Below are 16,743 nucleotides of genomic sequence, written 5' to 3'. Positions count from 1 at the left end.
TAGCTGGTGGGACCCACAGAGCTTGTTGACGTGAGATACAGCAGCTATGGCCGCTGGCCATCCAGCAGATGGATGGTCCAAATATAACACATGCCTCATGATCAGACCCACCGTCCAGAGGTCTGGACGTGTGGATCTGAAGCACATACATCATGGTAGTCCCCACGTGGGACCCATGGACAGACAGCATGGGTGAAGCTCATGCATCAGAGGTGGGTCCACACATGTGGCCCATCTCAACTTAAAATGAAGCTAATATTTGTATTTTCCCTCCATCAGGGGGTGTCCAAAATGGACGGCCTAGTGGGCCAGTCCGCTAGACGTCGGCAAGGTGGGTCGCATGGGTGGTCAGCATGGATATAGAATATACACATCACGTGGGGTCCACAACACATGGGAAGGAGAGAGAGATCAGTGGAGATGGGAGGAGCTCCGCCACTATGAGCTCCTCCATGTACATGCATACATTGAGATGGGTCCCACCACATGTGGGCCCTCAAATAGATATTAATAATGGAAATCTTAATATCACCCACCGATGGTCTTCTTCTTTTGCTCCTTGGAATCCTTGGCTCCTAAACTTTGATTTGATGGAGGATGATGAAGATTGAAGGGTTGGGTGGTGAGATTGGGGAGGGGGGGTGTTAGGAAGTGGGCCTTGATCTTTTCTCTCCTTAAGATTTTCTCTCTTTGTTGCTTGGAATGGTAGAGAGAATGAGAGGGAGAGAGAAGGTGATGGGATGAAAAGGATAGAATAGATGGGAGAGAGGGATGGTGAGGTGGAAGAAAGGGATGGGTGGGGAGAGAGAGAGAGTTGACTTTGGGGATGGGTTGGTTATGGGTTGAGTACTTGCTTGTACTTGATTGATTGATGTGATAGATTGGGTAGAGATTCTCTCGGGATTCACAATGCGTAGTGTTTCCTCGAAATATACGTGGGCCCACAACTCCTGACCTGGGTATCGCATCGGTGCGTGAGACATGGTGTTAGAACCGCGGCGACAGCGCGTTCTCTAGGGTGCAAGTCTTGGGTTGAGTCGACTCAGATATATGGGATGCGACTTACGGTCACGGGCAAATGCCAGTTACAAGTCGAGGGTTGTTGGAATTTGATGGGGAGGATCGCGAGAGTCTAAGGAACAGTATGGACTAGAATACGGGCCTTACATAGGACCTTGGCTCTAGTGCGGAGCCTAAATCCCCTAGGTTGTTGCATAGGACCTTAGCTCTTGTATAGGGCCTAAACCTTGGGTTCTTGTGTAGGGCCTTGGATTGGGACTAGAGCATAAATCTCAGCATTCTTGTGTAGGACCTTGGCTATTGCATAGGGCCTAAAACCTCGAGTTCTTGCATAAGACCTTGACTCTTGTGTAAAGCCTAAATCTTAAAGTCCTTATGTAGGGCTATAAAGGTTAAAAGTGAACCTAATTTAAAACCTCTGATAGTGAATCCTATATACTCATGGGTTGAAAACGTCTGTCGGGAATGGAGTAGGCAAGTAGCCGAACCATTATATATGATTATGTTTGTGATTGTCATTTGTGCACTTGTTCAATTATGCTTATGATTTAAATGTTTTATATTATGTATGCATAAATAAATGAATGCCTAGTGTTAATAGGTAGCACATCCCACACATACATATACACTATCTTGATATAAAATAGTTACTTATTTGCATATCTATTGTAGTCTATGTGATTGGACCCTCTATTGGCTTGGAAGCCTTAGAGTTAAATTATCTCGCTTAGTTTAATTGTTAATTATTTTAAGTTAGGCAATATGAATTTAAATAGGCATAATTTTTAAATAGGTCATAATCACCCTCCCATTTAGGACATAGCCTTCATTCCTTAGCTCTATCAAGCTTCCGCAAAGTAGAGTCATGCACCACAAGCACACAATTTCAATTGGTATTAGAGAGGATAGCTCTTAAAGGGATTAACTACTTGGAGTTGATCCAAGGATCTTAAAAATGTCATCTAACCAAGAGGGATGTACCATCACATGACTACCATATTTTGATGGGTTTAACTATAGATATTGAAAGGCTAAGATGAGGGTCTTTCTAATGTCCCTTGACCATATGGTTTAGGCTATTATCTAATAAGGATGGACAATGCCCATTGAACAAGTCATGATTGATGGAAGAACTATTAGCGCTTTCAAAGATAAATCCAAATGGAGTACCAATGAGAGAGCGCAGTATACATATAATGCCAAATCTCTTAATACTATTTATTGTGCAGTTTTCCCTAATGAATTTAAATACATATGCACTTGTGAAATGGGAAAGGAAGCATGGGACATCTTAGAAGTTTACCACGAAGGAACAAGCACAATAAAAAGATTAAAGCTTTAACTCTTAATTACCCAATTCGAAAAAATTACAATGGAAGAGTTTGAAGCTCTAATGGAATTCTACTCTAAAGTGAATGATATTTGCAATTCCATGTGGGGTTTAGGAGAGAGGGTTCTAAAGGAGCGTATATATAGAAAAATACTTAGATCCCTACCAGATAGGTTCACTCCCAAAATAACCTCAATTAAAGAGTGTACGAATATATATGAAATGAAAGTAGAAGAACTCATAGGTTCTCTACAAACTTTTGAACTATACTTTAAGACCCCCTCTAAAGCAAAGAAATTATCTATCCTCAAAACATCTTATATGCATTCACATAAGCATAAAGAATTAAATATGAAAGTAATAGTGATGGGGAGGATGATGGTGAGGAATTATCTAAAGCATTTAAGAAATTCCTTAAATTTTCTAGAGGAAAGAGTTGTGACAATAAGGACAAGAAGGTGGACAAACATAGAGGAAAATCTACCAAACCACCTAAGTAAGTCTAATGTTACAATTGTGGATGTCATGGACATGTTGCCACCTATTTTCTTAGCAAAATAAGATTTAAAGGCAAGGCAATGACAACAACATGAGATGATACGAAGGAGTCAGAATCCACTTCAGATGAATGCTTCAGTATGAAAGACCTGAGTCACGCGTTTTATCGGCCTACACCACTCCATCCCTCCCTAATATTTTGGGAGACCATAACTCCACAAAAAGGTAACCTTAGAAGGTCCCTTTAGCCTGAAATAGTAAATCAGAGGATCAAGCCTCTAATATAAGCTCAATTGATAAATCTGATGATCAAGCCTCATATATGAGCAACTTGTAAAACTTGAGGATTTCAGCATCATATATAAGCATATAGTTAAATTAGAGGATTCTAATGAAATTGCGATAGAACCATTAATTGAAGTATGGAGTTATGTCCAAATGTCCTAAAGGGGGTTGAATAGGGCTTTTCAAAAATATTTACTATTACAATATACAATGCCTTAACTTAAATTAATTTATCAATCAAGCTGAGTAAGGCAAAGTAACTCTAAGGCTTCCAAGCTAATAGAGGGTTGTTGAGGGTTAAATATTACATATGGGACCCCATTTATTACTTGGTTTTAGGAACATGATAACACTTAATGTTCTATTTTAATCAAGTTTGTGTTGCAAGCTGAATTTAGGAGATTTGATTGGAAAAAGTGATAAAAATGTGGAATTAATGCGCAATAGTCACTAAGGCATAGGACGGATCTTAGGAGGCCAAGATTGAAGAATTCATATGCCAAAGATCCAAGGAAAGTAAGTGATGAAGGAAGAGAATTAAAGATTTGAAGTGAAGAAAAGAAAAGCCTAAAAATTGTCCTTAAAAGAGATTCCGGGGCAAAAAAGTCCAGTTTTGGAAAACTACTAGAATGACCTTCAATATATCGAAAACATGTAGATAATATCGAAGGACATATTGAAGACCCTTCGTTATTATCGAGAAATTCATCTTTTCAGGCCAAACTCACTGGACAATTCTAGACCGATCTTCGATATATCGAAGACTGCTCGATAATATTGAAAGACATATCAAGGACATATCGAAGACACTTAGATAATATCGAAATTGCATAATTTTGAGGCAGTTTTTAGATTTTTCCAAGTCGGTGTGAAAGGAGGTGTTGCAAAACTATAAATAAGAGTCCATAGGGCGTTCTTAAGCATCATCTAGGGTTTTAGGTGTGAAGCAAAAGCGTGGAGAAGCGTCGCCAAGAGTTTTTCTTCCCTTTTCATTAGTTTTTTTTATTCTTTTATTAAGAGATTATAGTTCAATCATGTCTATGGTTGGCTAAACCTCTTAGCTAGGGCTAAGAGGTGAAGCTTGTAGCGTGATGGGATGTTTCTAGTGCCTTGATTCATATTTATATTGAACTCTCTTTGATTCTAGTTTGATTATAAGGAATACTTTTAGTATTTAATGGTTTGGTGTGACTCAAATTACAATAGATCTGTAATAGCTTTAAGTATGTTCTTTTCATGTTTTGAGATTGTGAATTTAGAAAATCCTGTTGTTCACCATCGTCCCTTGGGCATGGTTGGATGATGGAATCCTCCTTAACTTTCACAATTCTCTCAGATTGATTATGGGATTGGTAAATCCTGTTGTGAGCCATTATCTCCTGGGCATGGTTTTGTGATGGAATCACTACTAGTTCTCACATCTCTCATCCATTGAGAATTAGGTCAAAGGAAGTTCAGATTTGATTTTACTAAGATATCTTCCAATTAGATAAGATGGGACTCTGATTCCAGTTGTGTTCATGAATCAAGCATAAATCTCCCTGATCCTTACAAGTGGATCCTTGGAAACCCTAGTTTCCCACCTTTGAATTTCTTAAGTTTTTCATTAAATTTCTCACAATTAATTTCTCGAATATTTTAGATTTAGGTTTTCATCTTTTTCTAGTTCTTCTTCTAGTTGCTTTCAAAAAACACATGAGATTAGTCCCTGTGGATTCGACCTCGGTCTCACCAAGATTATTACTACATCGCGACCCTACACTTGAGGTTGTGAACAAGTTTTTAACGTCATTGCCGGGGATTAACGATTGTGTTTTTCTGAGATTAGCTAGTTTTAGAATCAGGTTAAAATTAAGATTTTTTTATTTTCTATTTTTGTGTTAAGGTTTGTTTTCTATTTTTAGAAACTTTCTAATTTTAGGATTTCTTTTATTTTTAGAAACTAACTTACTTTCTAATTCTAGGTTTAGAACTTTCCTAATCAGTTTTTAGAAACTTTCTATTATCTGTTTTTAGAAACTTTCCTTTTTAAAAACTAGTTCACTTTCTATTTTTATTTTTAGGAACCTTTTAATTTTAGAATTTCTGTTTTTAGAAACTGACTTGTATTGTTTTGTTTTGTAGGATTTTAATTAGGAACTTCTAAGTTGGTAACTCTTTCCAATTCCCTCTCTCTTTCTATTTCTAGATTTCTATTTCATTTCTCTCTTTTGGATTTAGGTTAGAATCTGAAATTAAGGGCTGAGAGTGTTTCATGCCCAAGTGGGTCCGTGATAACAGTCAATGTCTTTTGAGTAAAGGAGGACTGGTTGAGGGGTTATCTATCCATCACTGGATTAGACACCACTTTTGATCCTCAGAGTTAATTAAGGTTATGGTTGCAAATCAACTGGTCAATCAACCGGGAAGACAACCTCAACCTCGAGTTAAGGAAGTCTAGGATGAGAATGAGGTGCATCAAGTACCCCCGCCTCGTACTTCTTGAGATTATTTACAACCGGCGGGGGTCAGCATGCTCTCATGCATGATTTTTCAAAAAAATACGGGACACATGGATATCAAGTCATGGGTGATCCAAGTGAAAGTGCCATGGTTTGTCAATTAGCGTGAGTGTTGAGTCAGCTAGACTGCAGAGCCTCATAGGAAGATCAAATCAAAGTGTCTGTCTCAAACAGACATATGCAAGCTCGCCACAGGTACATCTAAGCCTCACATCCCATGTCCCAAGACACTAGCTATATAAAACCCTTAAAATAAACTAGAATATCATAGGATTTTTAAGTTAAGAAAACTTTTTCAAAATCAGAAAATTCTCTAAGTTTTCTTACTTTGTCAATTTTATCGATTTGCTTCTCGATATAATCGACCTGTACTGTCAATGTCCTTGATGCTTAAATGATATCATCGAAATAAGGACAAAATATGTCCAGTAAACACATATATCTCTAGACGGATTTATCGATGTATCGATATACTTATCGATATCATCGATATTTAAATCTCAAGTCCATCGAAGTTGACTCGATAATATCACCAGACAGATATCTGGCGCCCCTGTTTTTACTTAAGAAAATCACATGTGCATCGATATATTGAAGTTGTTATCGATACCATCGAAGTTCAAATCATGATGACATCAGAGGGCTCTCGATATTATCGGTCATGGGTGCCTAGTCTTCCAGCAGATATTTCAGGGTTGTTTATCTGTGATCGAGGGTCACTCGATATAATCAATATTCAAATATCGATGATATCGGTATGGTTTCGATGACATTGAACAGGGATAAAAACTGTTTAGCAAACTTAAATGAAAATCCCTTGGATTTATCGATGCCTTGACATATCTATCGATATCATCGACATTCAAATTTCAATGATCTCAAAGGTCCCTCGATCATTCTTGTAAAGTTGAAATATTTCAAAGCAAGTCTCTCTCATTTTCATATGTCAAGGAATCGAACCTCACATCGATGGAATCGGAGTTCGAAATCCAATGACATTGATACGATTTCGATTCCCTCGACTAGTTGTTAATTGGTTTCAAAAGCGTATGACATTTGAGTTTGTGTCATCGAGCGGACTGTTGATGCTATCAAGAGTATACGCTCAATGATATCGGACTCTGTCATAAATGTGACCGTTTTATATCCGTTGGAACCTTTTGCCTATATAAAGAGAGCTTGTCTATTGTTGCTGGTAGAGAAAGAAGAGAGTTCTTTTGATGCTTTACCTTAGATCATATACCCAAAGTCCTTTCTCTCAGGGAAGTTCATCTCCAATCCACCCTCATCATTGATATTCAATAGAGTGGATTGGGGAATGAACTTCCACATTCAAGGATCCTCTAGCTACTACCTTAATGGCAAATCATTAAGCTGGGATGCCTTGAATGCATAATCGAAATCACTCTATCTTCCTTATAGGAAAACATTTTATAAAGTAGGATTTTGTCTTGATCTTGACCCAACCTAAAGCCTTGTATTGGTACATCATCTAAGTAGCGGATTAAGGAAGTCGAAGATTCTTCATCAACAAGGAGGAGAACTTTGTCAACATGCTGAATGGGACTCATCCACTTATTTATAAGTTATTAGAGTCTAGAGGACACTTATGATCATTCCTTTTTAGGATTGGGTCTAAGGTGTTTCTCACACTTGCAAGCCCTCGTAGGAGGCCTCCAGCGAGAGTGTATGTAGTGGGTGCGTTGTATTGACCCTTGCTCTATGGAGAGCATAAACAGTTAGGGTCTTATGGAAGATCTTTGGCCAGTGTGCCTAAAAGTGGGTGCTATATGTTGACCCTTGCTCGTGAAAGCATAAACAGAGGTTCCTTGTGTGGATCCTTAGACAGTGTGCCTAAAACCCGGGTGCTATGTGTTGACCCTTGCTCAGGGAGCATAAACAGTCAACCTCAGTGTACATTGTAAAGGTTGAAGGTGAACCTGATTTAAAACCTTAGGTTTGAGGTGAACCACTATGAAACCTCCTTAGTGAAATTCGGTACACTCATTGGTTGAGTGCGATTACCGGGAGTGGAGTAGACAAGTAGTCGAACCACTATAAAAATGACTGTGTTTGAGATTGTTATTCTTTTGATTGTGTGATTTACTTTAATACTTTCATATCTGATATCATACCTCATGCACATACACAGTCATATCCATCATAAATTATTTTGCATATTGTTCATTTCTTAAATAGTTTGTGATTAGATCCTCTACCGGGCTTGGAAGCTAGTAGAGTTACTTTTGAGTAATCCTGATAAGTATCGTCTGTTAGGATTAGTGTAATAGGATTTTTTAATAAATCATAAAAACTTTAAAAAGTCCTATTCACCCCCCTCTAGGACATATTGGCATATTCTTACTTCAACTAAAGCGGTCCTCACCGTAATTTCACCAAGTCCTTCCAAAATTCCATGGACTTAAATCTAAAAGCCCATATCTACACCTAAAAGAGTTTGATGAGATCATAGCCACTTTATATTTTCCTAACGTGTTTAAGGACACAATCATACTGAAACTCTTTCCCTTTTCTATGAAAGAGAAAGCCAAGGCATGGCTGCATTCACTACATCCTAGATCTATTGGCACATGGAATGACATGATAATGGAGTTCATAAAGAAATTTTTTCCACATCATAAAACAAACACCCTTAGAAAGTTAATTGTGAACTTCGCCCAAAAGGAGGATGAAACATTCTTCCAATATTGGGAACGATTCAAGGATCTTGTCAGTTCATGCCCACAACATGGTTTTGAAACATGGCACATTACACATTTTTTCTATGATGGATTGACATCTTCCTTGCGCCAATTGGTTGAGACAATCTGTAATAGGGAATTCATGAATAAAAATGTTGATGATGTGTGGGACTACTTGAATAGACTTACTGAAAACACACAATCATGGGACACTAACTTAAAATCAAGCACTACTTCTAAGCCCACTCAATCAAAGGAGAGGGGCGGATTATTCCTTCTGAAAGAGGATGATGATATCAATACTAAAGTGGCTAATCTCATAAGCAAATTCAAGGCCATGAAACTAAAGAAGGATAAGGCTAAGGAAACTGTTTGCGGTATTTGTACTTGCAACATTCATACAACTGAAAATTGTCCAACAATACCTGGTTTTTGAGAGGTGCTGAATGAGGAATCTAATGCCGTAAATAATTGCCAAAGACTTTTTAATGGACTTACCCCCAATACATATAATCCTAGTTAGAGAAATCATCCAAATTTTGGTTGGAGGAATGGACAAATGGCTACCCCACAAGGTTTCTTCAATCAAAATCCAAATCAAGGGAAACCTCAAGAGGATCCAGTTCTAAAACATATTCAAGACCAAGAGCTACTTAATCAGAATTCGGCTCAAGCATTCCAGGATATCGGTTCAGCAATAGGAACACTTGTGTCATTTGTTCAAAGGATAGAGTCACACTTAGTAATTGGGGGAAAGGGGATGCTTCCTGCTCAATCTCTCCCCAATCCCAAACTGCAATATGAGATAAGTGATCCTAGCTCTTCAAATCAGATGGAGCAAGCTAAATCTATCACCACTCTTAGGAGTGGGAAGACCATTGACAAAACTATTCCGGTTAGGGCTGAAAAGCTTAAGGACCCAAAAAAAGACAACGATGATAGACCTAATATTGCCCCACAAGAATTTGAACTGAAACTTCAATGTAAGCCGATTACACAATTCCCCCAACAGTTGATTGCACCAAAATCTCTCTCTAACTCTCAGGACATTCTAGAGGTGGTGAAACAAGTAAAGGTCAACATCCCTCTACAGGATGGGGTTAAACAAATACCTTCATATGCCAAATTTCTGAAAGACTTTTGTACAATTAAAAGACGACAGAATATTCAAAAGAAAATCTTTTTAACTGAAAAAGTGAGTGTCATCTTAAAGAAAGATGTGCCACAAAAATACAAAGATCCCGGTAGCCCAGCCGTTGCTTGTGTAATTAGGAATTACCACATTGAGCACGCACTTCTAGATTTAGGAGTGAGCATAAATTTGATTCCTTACTCGGTCTACAAACAGCTATGTTTGGGTGAATTGAAACCCACCCTAAACACATTACTTGTTGATCACTCAGTTCGTATACTGAGAGGGGTAATTGAGGATGTGTTAGTCCAGGTTGACAGATTCTACTACCCGATAGATTTTACAGTCCTGGATATGTAACCCATCAGTAACATGAGTACTCAAATTCCCGTCCTTCTTGGTCATCCATACCTTGCCACTTCAAACACAATCATTAATTGTAGGAATGGAGTCATGAGTATGTTTTTGGAAATATGACATTATAGTTAAACATCTTTTTCAATACGGGCAGATAATTAGAGGATGATGACTGTAAATGCTATCTTGTAAATCTAGCACTCGGAGTTGTCAAATTTTATTGTGCCAAACTACTTAGAATTTGTATCTTGTTTTGATGAGATGGATAGATCAACTTCATGCATTGTGAGAAATCTTCATCATCGTCAAACTTTTCTACATATTCAAGTTGAAGAAGGTTATCGAAGTTTAGGGATTACAAGGTCAAGTGCAAGAACAAATATTCAAGGCTCAAGTTAAAGTTGAAAGCTCATTGTTACTACTTTAAAGAATCAAGATCTTAAGCCCTAGCTCAAGCTCAAGTTCAAGATTTAGAACACAAGCTTCATGTATCTTAAGTGAATGAGTTACTGAAGCAATCGATGTTTCGATGGTTCAAACTCATAAACAAGGTACGAATGACCCTAGATTGACCATAGGTTAGGTCATATTCATTGCATATTTTATTTGGGTCATTACATAAGTTTATAGGTCATTTCCTCGACTAGTCCTATTCTTTGTTTGACTAGTCCAAGCACTGGCTCAACTAGTCCAGGAAGTTTCTCGACCAGTCCAAGATTTGTTATGAATTTTTGAAATTTTCTGTTAGACCCTGGACCAGTCGTGCAGACTGCTCGACCAATCGAGTGAACAGTGCTCGACTCAAAGTCCAGCGAGCTTTTCTGGTCCGACCAGTCAAGTAACGATCTTATCTTATTGCTCCAGAAATTTTAAAATGTGGTTAGTCCTTTGACCAATCAAACTGACCCTTAGACTAGTTAAGTGAATAATATTTTCACTTATAAATAGAAGATGAATCTCAGAGTTTTTCATTCATTCCAAGCATAATCAAGTCATCACTCTGAGAGATAAGTTCTTGTATTTCTTAAGCTATATTGTGTTCATTTTAAATTCTCTCAAATAGTTTTTTGAATTTGATTTTGTGATCTCTATTCAACTCTATTTCATTAAAGATGGGAATTGTAATCTTACCCTCTTTGAGATCAAAATCAAATCAAGATAGCCTAGGTTGATTTAATCTAAAAATCATTTAGACCTAAAACCCTTTCATTTGGGAGACTGGACATTAAACATCTTCGTCTACATCTGATTGGTTCTACCAGGCTTCATCACAAGGAGAATCTTTAGATAAGTACAATTTAATTTTGTGTATATTTTGTGGTTTGTGAGATTCTGCCAGGAAAATCTCATTTTTGGTTTTATCTGAGAAAGCCAAAAAATCTCAGAGTGTGGGGTTTTTGTAATTGTGTAAGCCTATCTAAAAACAAAATTGTGAAGGTTTTAAGGTGAACCTTAGAAAACCTTGTTTGATAGTGAAAGCCAATATCCCGTGGGAGAGGATGTTGGGAGTGGAGTAGTTGTGTGGTTGTTTTTCAAACAGTTGGTGTACACACACGAACCATTATAATTCTCGGTGTTTGGTAGATGCTTATGGTGATGTATGCGTGGTGCTGAATGTTGTAATTTCATTTTATGACTTGTGGTGAATGTTGTAATAATTTAGATTATTTCCTTTACTTCCTTTTAAGTTTGAGTTTTTGACACTTACAAACGTTCTAGAAATCAGGTTGTCTTACCATAAACCTTGGTTTTCGGTGTAAGGTTGTCCTTAGAACTCAGTTTGTATCAACCTGTCAATACTTGTGCATTTGAGGTTGCTTATAATTGTGTTATCTATCTTTATTTATCTTTATAATTTCACATTTATTTTTTAATTTAGTATAGTCCTATTCCCCCCCCCCCCCCCCTTTAGGACTTTAAGCTCGGCCTTTTCAAGTGTTATCAGAGCCTAATAACTCATTTTTATTATTTGGATTCATTTCCTGAGCTAACTAATCTGAGCTTATAAGATGTCAAATTTTGATAGCCTCTCGATTACTAGGCCTCCACCTTTTGATAGCTCCAATTATGCCTATTGGAAAGCTAGAATGAGGATATTTTTGAGGTCCATAGATAAGAGCATATGACAAGCCACAGTGACTAGATGGAACCCACCCACATCTGAAATTCTAGGCACTGATGGAACTAAATTTGTTAAAGTTACACCTTATTATTCATGGACCACTCTTCAGAAAAATAATAATGCCAATGTCAAAGCTTTAAATGCAATCACTTGCGCACTATCACCAGATGAATTCAAAAGAATTATATCTTGTAATACTGCAAAGCAAGCCAGGGATATCTTAGAAATGACACACGAGGGTATGACTATAGTCAAGAAATCTAAACTTCAAATCCTCACCACTAGGTTTGGGGAAATACGTATGGAAGAAAGTGAAACTTTCATGGACTTCTATACTAAATTGAATAGCATAGTCAACTCAATGTGGGGTCTTGGAGATAGCATCCCAAAAAGTAAAGTTTGTGCAAAGATACCACGCTCATTGCTTGAAAGGTTCAATTCTAAAGTCACTGCCATTCATGAACTTCGTGATACGGATAATATGAGAGTTGAAGAGCTTGTTGGTTCTTTACAAACTTGCGAGTTAAATTTTAAGGCTCCTATAGGTAAGCCATAGCCCTTAAGTCTTCTAAAAATATTTCTCAAGATAATGCTGGAAATTCTGATTGTGAAAATTTTGAAGATGATATGACACTATTAGCCAAGAAGTTTTAGAAAATTTTTAAAAGCAAAAAGAGAGTAGATTTTTAAAAGCCTTCTAAAAAAAAGTAGATCTAAAAATTGAAAATATATTAAAGACAGCTAATGCTTCAACTGCCATGAATATGGGCATCTAGCAAACAAAAGTCCAAAGAAGGACAAACTTAAAATGAAAGGTATGTTGGCTACATGGGATGAATCGTCTTGCTCTGAAGCTTCTTCTAAGTCAGATGATTCTAAACCTGAGTCTACTAATGAGGTCAAGGCCTTAATGACTCTAACCAGAGTCACTTCCTCAGACAGTTGTAATTCAACTTATGATGAAAATCTGAGAAGTGACCCTGAAAACAATGATGATTTGCAAGAATCCTATAATGCCGTATACAGGAAAAGTTGTAAGATAGTTGTAAAACTAAAACTTCAAAAAGAAAAGTTTTTAAAACTAAAAGAAAATTTTTATAATCTAGTTTTAGAAAAATCGCTTCTTTCTAATTATTTTGGAAAAGCTAAGTGTGATTTAGATTTCAAAACATCCCAAATTGAAAATTTAAAATCTAAAAATGAAAAAACTAAACTAGAAGTCTCCTCTCTTGAGTTCGAAGGATACTTGGAGGTATGCCCAGGGTGATCATAAACTAGAAAATTTGCTAACCGGATCACGGAAATGTGGCGATAGATCTGATCTGGGCTACGATAAAATACACCTCTTCAATGTAAGACCACTCCTCCTAAGTTTGTTAAAGGGGAGTCCTCTAACTCAAAAGGAAAAAGTCTGAATCAAAATAGTTTTAAAAATTCTAAAACTTTTCAGGTTATGAAACCTAAAAGCAACCATATTAATTATAGAAATTAGAATCATAACCCCTTATTGAGAAAATTGTAGATTTACTCAAGGAGCTTCTGAAATCTAACTCGAATGGTAGAATATATAACAACTACAAGAGTAGAAAAACCAACGATGCTCCAAAACCCAAAACAGTAATGAAATGGGTCCCTAAGGTTGCTTGTCTGGTTACCCACACCACTTTCAAGGCTTCAAGTCAATCAAAGTGGTGCCCAATGAAAAGGCCGAGCTAAGAGTCCTAGGGTTAAAACTAAATGCGGAATTAGAAAGAAATAAATAAAGATGATACTTATCAATCCCACAAAGCAGAAATAAATAGCAACCTCAAATTCACAAGTATTGAGAGGTTAATACATATGTTATTTTAAGGACAACCTTACACTAAAAACCAATGGCTTATGGTAGGACAACCTGATTTCTAGAACAGTCTATATATCAAAATCCCAAACCAATACAGAGGAAAATAAAAATAGTAAAGAAAATAAACTAAGCTATTACAGCATTCCCACAATTGCATAAAATAAATTACAACATTCTCCACAAAAGCTTAAAGAGAAATTACAACATTCACACAAAGCCACAATCAACCAACCACCACTACACCAGATATTATAGTGGTTCGCTTGTGTATACACCAACCGTTAGAAAACAGCCACACAACTACTCCACTCCCAATATCCTCTCCCTCAGGATATTGGCTAAACCTATGACATAGGTTTTTCAAGGTTCACCTAAAACCTTCACAATTGTCTCTTTCAAGTGGGCTTACACAATTCAAAAACCCCACACTCTGAGATTTTCTGGATCACCTCAGATAAACCAAAAAAAAAAAAGATTTTTCCTGGCAAAACCTTAAAAACCAAAAAGAGATTTACAAAAAATATAAATATACTTATCTAGATATTCTCCTTTGATGAAGCCCGGTAAAACCAATTCGAAGTAGATGTTCAATTTAGATGTTCGATGTCCAAACTCACTATGAAAGGGTTCTAAATGATTTTTAAATTAAATCACTTTGGGCTAGCTTAATTTGATTTTGATCTCAAGAAAGGGGAAAAACTTAAATCCCTTCTTCAAATAAGATTGAAATAGAGAAATCAAAATCAAATACAGAAAGCTAATTAAAAGAGAATATTAAACGAGTACAATATAGCTTAAGAATATCACAAACTTATCTCTCAGAGTGGTGTCTTGATTTTTCTTGAATGACTTACTAAACTCTGAAATTCGTGCTCTATTTATAGGTGAAAAAACTGTTCACTCGACTGGCCTAAAGGTCAGCTCGACTGGTCAAAGGACCAACAGGAATTCAAAATTTTGGGAACAATAAGATAAGATCAAACCACGACTAGTCGAGTGGCCTGCTCGACTGGTCGAGTAGGACCCTGAAAGGTTGCTAGACTTTGAGTCGAGCTTGCTCGACTGGTTGAGCACTGTTCACTCGACTAGTCAAGCAGTCTCCAAAACTGGTTGAGGGTCCAACAGAAATTTTAAAAATCCATAACAAACCTTAGACTGGTCGAGAAAATTCTTAGACTCGCCGAGGCAGTACTTGGACTAGTCGAACATAAGCTAGGACTAGTCGAGAAAAGCATATAAAATAATATCATGACCCAAAATAAGAATGTAATCAATATGACCTAACCTATGGTCAATTTAGGGTCATTCATACCTTATAGGTGAAAATTGAACATTGAAATATCATTTGCTTTGGTTGATAGTTTATCTTGAAGTACTTAAATTTTTTCATTGTATATTTGAAGATGATCTTGAAATAGTGACCTTGTGACTTTGAGTTTCAACTTGAGAAGATTACTTGAGCTTGAATTCTTTAAGTAAAGCACATTGTCTTGATATAGTTGAAACTTGAAAACTTGATCTAACACTTGCACTTAATGTTGTACTTGAATCTCTTGTTCTTGTACTTGAAGTTCTTGATGTATAGTCTCTTATTCTTGTACTTGAATCTAAGTAAGGATGATAAAAAATTGAGCTACACAAGATAGTGGTTCAAAGAGGTTTTAGCACTACAAAATTAAACAAATCTAATAGCTAGATAAGATAGCATTCACACCTAGACAGTGGTTGCTCTAGACATATGACATGTGACAAAGATTTGTTCACCAATCTCAAAGATATGACTAATGGTTCAGTTACTTCCAGTGATGGTAGCAATTGTAGAATTGTTGGCCAAGGTACGGTTCAACTCTTTAATCTTCCTCCATTTGAGAATGTTTTATTTATAGAGGGCCTTAAGCATAATCTCTTAAGCATTTCTTAAATTTGTGATAATAAACATAGTGTCAAATTCACCAATCAAGGGTGTGAGATTTCTAATGAGAATGGTTCTGTGATATTGACTGGTCGCAGAACATCTGAGAACTACTATACAGTCAGTGATTCAAGCTCGTCTAAGTTATCGTGTTACATGGTCTAAACCAATGAGACCAATCTATGGCATAAACGCCCAGGACATGTACACTACCGTAATCTTTATAGACTGAGAAAAGGTGAAGTAATAAGAGGTCTACCCAAGTTGAAAAATGGATAAAATTTGTGACGAATGTCAGATTAGAAAATAAACTAGGAGTGCTTACAAAAAAGTGAAATCCAGTGCCACATCCAAACCCCTTGAACTGCTCCACATGGATCTCGTTGGACCTACTAGAACGGAGAGTCGATGTGGTAAGAAATGTATTTTGGTAATAATGAATGACTTTACCAAGTTTATGTGGTAGTTTTCATGAGAGAGAAATCTGAAACTCTCGATGAAGTGAAAAGGATACTCAAGCGTATCCAAACTGAGAAGGAATCACATGTTACTAAAATACGAAGTGATCATGGATCCAAATTTAATAATAACAGTTTTAAGGAGTTTTGTAGCAATCATGGGATATCACATGAATTTTCTGCTCCTAAGGCACCTCAACAGAATGGGGTTGTTGAAAGAAAAAAATCGTGTGCTTCAAGAGATAGCTAATGTTTCGTTAAATAACATGAAACTTCTTAAAAATCTTTGGGCTGAAGCTGTGAACACTGCTTGTTATATTATTAACCATGCATATACTAGAAAATCAAATAATAAGACTACATATGAATTGTGGTTTAATAAGAAGCCAACAGTCAAATAATTTTGTGTTTTTGGTAGCAAATGCTATATTTTACGTGACCGAGAAAATTTGAAAAAATCGATACTAAAAGTGACGAGGGTATTTTCCTAGGATATGTGCTAAACAGTTGAGCATATCGTGTTCCCAATAAGAGGACCAGTGTAATTCAGGAATTCCTTAATGTGGTTATAGATGATCACCTT

At 36.7% G+C, this 16,743-nt stretch overlaps 1 non-coding gene across 1 annotated transcript; it reads right to left on the bottom strand.

The window, feature by feature from the left end:
- Positions 1-8,283: 8,283 nt before the first annotated feature.
- Positions 8,284-8,390, bottom strand: LOC131244785 (small nucleolar RNA R71). The gene has a single exon (XR_009170561.1). It is a non-coding gene; the product is annotated as a small nucleolar RNA R71 (small nucleolar RNA).
- Between the last annotated feature and the right edge of the window lie 8,353 nt (positions 8,391-16,743).

This window comes from Magnolia sinica, chromosome 4 (assembly GCF_029962835.1).
Source record: "Magnolia sinica isolate HGM2019 chromosome 4, MsV1, whole genome shotgun sequence".
NCBI classification, from domain to species: domain Eukaryota; kingdom Viridiplantae; phylum Streptophyta; class Magnoliopsida; order Magnoliales; family Magnoliaceae; genus Magnolia; species Magnolia sinica.
The sequence above is the reverse complement of the archived record's forward strand: the minus strand, read 5'-3'. Positions and strand labels throughout refer to the sequence as shown.